Source organism: Otolemur garnettii, unplaced genomic scaffold, assembly GCF_000181295.1.
Source record: "Otolemur garnettii isolate 467f Iridium unplaced genomic scaffold, OtoGar3 scaffold00120, whole genome shotgun sequence".
In the NCBI taxonomy this organism is placed as follows: Eukaryota; Metazoa; Chordata; class Mammalia; order Primates; family Galagidae; genus Otolemur; species Otolemur garnettii.
In genome coordinates this window covers 2,073,712-2,078,255 of record NW_003852515.1, presented here as the reverse complement: position 1 = coordinate 2,078,255, position 4,544 = coordinate 2,073,712, and positions in this window count along the sequence as shown.

Sequence of the window (4,544 nt, the reverse complement as noted above, 5' to 3'; positions counted from 1 at the left end):
AAACCTCCTGGCTTCAAGCAATCCTTTTGTCTCAGCCTCCTATAGCTGGGACTATAGGGACGTGCCACCATGCCTGGTAGAAATATTTAGCTTTCTGAATTTCTCCTGTGTGTGAATGAGACTAGTGGGGTCCTTAAACAAAATTCACACTATCTTTAGTAATTTATTAAATAACTTGAATTTACATCTACCAGAATGTTCTTTGGGTTTAATGTAGTTCATTACAATGCTAAATATTTATGTATGTATTTATTAGTATGATGCTCCTCTACTACAGATCAGCCAAGAAAATTAACTTATTCTTATAGTGCTATTAAGATATCATTTCTTACACTGCTCCATCATTTCAACAACAGTATAACAGATCTCCTTTTATCTTAAAAAAGAGGAGTCTTGAAAAATACTAACAAATATTTCTGAGGAATAAACTGATAATGAGGGAGCTATTAAGTACCCAGTACAACACTTTTTCTAGAAGTTCAGTAAGTAATGACTAATCTCTTTTAACAAGTGTGAAAATAGAAGGCTAGTCTCCAAACTATGTAAAATAAAGTCAGTCAGTGGTGAACATGTATAAGAACAAAATTCTTATGAAAATTATCATTTGCTGTCATGTATGTCTGCCATTCTTTTTTTTTTTTTTTTTTTTGAGACAGAGCCTCAAGCTCTCCCCCTGGGTAGAGTGCCGTGGCATTACAGCTCACAGCAACCTCCAACTCCTGGGCTCAAGCGAGTCTCCTGCCTCCGCCTCCCAAGTAGCTGGGACCACAGGCGCCCGCCACAACGCCCCGCTATTTTTTGGTTGCAGCCGTCATTGTTATTTGGTGGGTCCGGGCTGGGGATTCGAACCCGCCACCTTAGGTGTACGTGGCTGGCGCCTTAGCCGGTTGAGCCACAGGCGCCGAGCCTATGTCTGTATTTATCATTAATTATTGCTTAAGAAACAAATATTTATTAAATATTTACCAGGTGCTTAGCACTGGCAAATAAAAAGACAATAAAGAGCATAAAATTCTGGGTGGCACCTGTGGCTGAGTGGGTAGGGCGTGGGCTCTATATACCGAGAGTGGCAGGTTCGAACCTGGCCCTGGCCAAATTGCAACAACAACAACAAAAAGAAATAGCTGGGCGTTGTGGCAGGTGCCTGTAGTCCCAGATACTTGGAAGTCTGAGACAAGAGAATTGCCTACACCCAGGAGTTGAAGGTTGCTGTGAGCTGTGTGATGCCACGGCACTCTACCCAGGGCCATAAAGTGAGACTCTGTCTTCAAAAAAGAAAAGAAGAGATAACATTATCTTCGACATATTCTGTAACAACACAGAAAGAGTATAATTACATATACACATTCAGGAAATGATACTATGCAATCTGTAAATTATGAGGTACAGAAAAGTTAGATTCTGGAAACCAACATGATTAAGAAAAGCTTAAGAAAGGATACAAGATCTGGGTCATATCCTGAAGGACACAAGCAGGTAAATCATGTACAGCAGGGGAAAGGTGTTCCTGACCAGGGAAATGACATATTTAAAAACTCAGAGGTAGGACTGAGTATCACATGTGAATGGGACGGTGAAAAGATTTTTCTCTGCAGGGAAAAGGAAAAAAAAAGGAAGCTGCATGGTTAAGAGGTTGGACAGCTAAGGTAGAGCAGGAAGCTAAAGGTCTAAAAGTTGAGTCAAAGGGCTGGGCATAATGGCTTATACCTGTAATCCTAACATTCTGGGAAGCCAAGGCCAGTGGATTGCCTGAGCTCAGGAGTTTGAGACCAGCCCTAGTAAAAGCAAGACCCCCCCATCTCTACTAAAAATTAAAAAAAAAAAACTGAGGCAAGAGGACTGCTTGAGCCCAAGAGTTGGAGGTTGCTATGAGCTGTGACACCATGGCACTCTACCCAAGGCAACAGCTTGAGACTGTCTCCAAATAAATAAATAAATAAATAAATAAATAAAGTTGAGGCAAAGGGGTAAAATGAAAACACAGAATATAGGGGAAAATTATTAGATGTGGGTGGGGGACAAAGATTTATAAATCTGGCACAGAGGATGGATTAAAATAGAGAGTAATGGAGTCAGGGAAGTTAGTGAGAAGGCTATGTAGTTTTGAGCACTTGGGGTTAAGATGGTGGCAGCAGATGGCCAACAGCAAAGGTTGTGTACATAGTTGAATACATGACTGTCTTATAAGCTATGAGGTACACATAACAGAATACATTCTAGACTCTTCTTCAGATTACAAATGGGAGTCTCTCTAGCTCCAAAATTTCTTCATTGGAGAGTTCACATTTTTATGAAACTCAAAAAGAACTAAGAAAGCTGTCTGGATGTCTATTAACTGAAAAATCATTTAAAAATAAATCTGGAAGGAGAAAACACAGGTCATACTACTCTGAAAATTATTATGTGCTTTGTCCTTTTATGATGTACTTTTTTTTTTTTTTGAGACAAACTCTCAAGCTGTCGCCCCGGGTACAGTGCCATGGTGTCACAGCAACCTCAAATTCTTGGGCTTAAACGGTTCTCTTGCCTCAGCCTCCCAAGTAGCTGGGACTACAAGCACTGCAACAACACTCAGCTATTTTTTTATTTTGGTAGCTGTTAGAGTTGTCATTGTTGTTTTAGTTGGCGAAGGCCAGGTTTGAACCCACCGGCCCTATTGTATATGGCCAGTGCCCTACCTGCTAAGATATGTAGGCGCCACCCTATGATGCACTTTTAAACCTTAAAAAAAATTTACTATTCTGGCTAGGCGCCTGTAGTTCAGTGGCTGGGGCGCTAGCCACATACATCAGAGCTCGTGGGTTCGAACCCAGCCCAGGCTTGCCAAACAACGACGACAACTACAACCAAAAAACAGCTGGATGTTGTGGCAGGTGCTTGTATTCCCAGCTACTTGGAGGGTGAGGCAAGAGAATCGCTTAAGCCAAGAGTTTGAGGTTACTGAGCTGTGATGCCATAACACTCTACCCAGGGTGACAGCTTGAGACTTGGTCTAAAAAAAAAAAAATTTTACTATTCTTTTCACATTTGGCCTCTAATTGTAAAGCTGAATTCCTGGTTTACCATTCCTATTTTATACATGAGGACATTAGGGCTCAACAAGATTAATGCTATCAAAGTAAAGATTGTAAGTGGAGGGGATAGACTCAGAATGAGACTTTTGACTCCTAAGTCTGTACAATTTCTATTATATTTGGAGTGAAATGGATGGACTGAAAAACTATTTAGCAGGTGAAATTTGAAAAGTATACAGTCTAGAAGAGAAAATGTGTATCCAAACCTAAATTTTCACAAAATTTCAATAATAAAGGAATAATGTCAAAGTGAAGAAGGAATCTAACCTAGAAACTGGGAATAAACATGACCGGCTGCAATATTTCTTACATTAAAAGACATCAGATATAAACCTTAAAAAATAAATAGGCTTTAATTAGGTAAGAAAGGAGAGAAAAATAGGCAGTTAGGGAAGATAGAAAAGACTAAAGCAGCATGGTCCAGCAGAACTTTCTACAATGACAGAAGTCCTCTACAGATACACTGTCCAGTAAGCTAACTACCAGTCACACATAGCTATTGTGTACTTGAAATGTGGCTAGTACAACTAAGGGACTGCAGTTTAAATTTAATTTTAATAAATTTAAACTTAAAAATGTAAATAGCCATATGCAAGTAAAGGCTACCACACTGGACATGCAACTCTAAAGTGTAAAAGTTAGATGTTAGCAAGGAGTTGACAAGCCACTCAATGTTAGATGAAGTTCAAGGTTGATACGAGTCTGAATGTTTGTAACACCATAAATTCGTATGTTACAATCTTAATCACCAATGCAATAGTATTAGGTCATGAGGGCTCCATGGGATTAGCATCTGTACAAAAGAGGCCTGGCGCAGTTTGCCCCTTTGACTATATGAAGACACAGCAAGAAGGCACCAACCTGGAAGCAGAGGGTGAGCCCTCACCGAACACTGAATCTGCGGCATGTTAATCTTAGATTTTCCAGCCTACAGAACTATCTGCAATAAATTTCTGTTTATAAATTGTTCAGTGTTAAGATGTTTTGTTATAGCAGCCCAGACAGATTAAAACAAAGGTGGAGAGGACAACAGGCTACAGAGCCTGATTACAGAGAAAGGTTTAAAGTTAAATCACATAAAATTTCTGATAAGCCACCAGTTCATAGAAATGAAACACCTGGTAGTTATATTAGTATTGTGGTAAGGAATTTAAAACATTGTATATTCTGTCAAGCTCTGTGCAAATCAACAAGGATTTTTAAATTGAAAACAATCTAGTCAACTCTTACTCTATATTAATAATATAGATTTAAAAAACCTCTAACCTATATTTCATTTATAATCAAATTTATTTACTTATTTATTTTAAGATAGAGTCTCAAGCTGTCGCCCTGGGTAGAGTACGTGGTGTCATAGCTCACAGCAACCTCAAACTCTTGGGCTTAAGCAATTCTCTTGCCTAAGCCTCCCAAGTAGCTGGGAATACAGGCACCTGCAACAACACCGGCCTTTTTTTTGTTTGTAGTTGT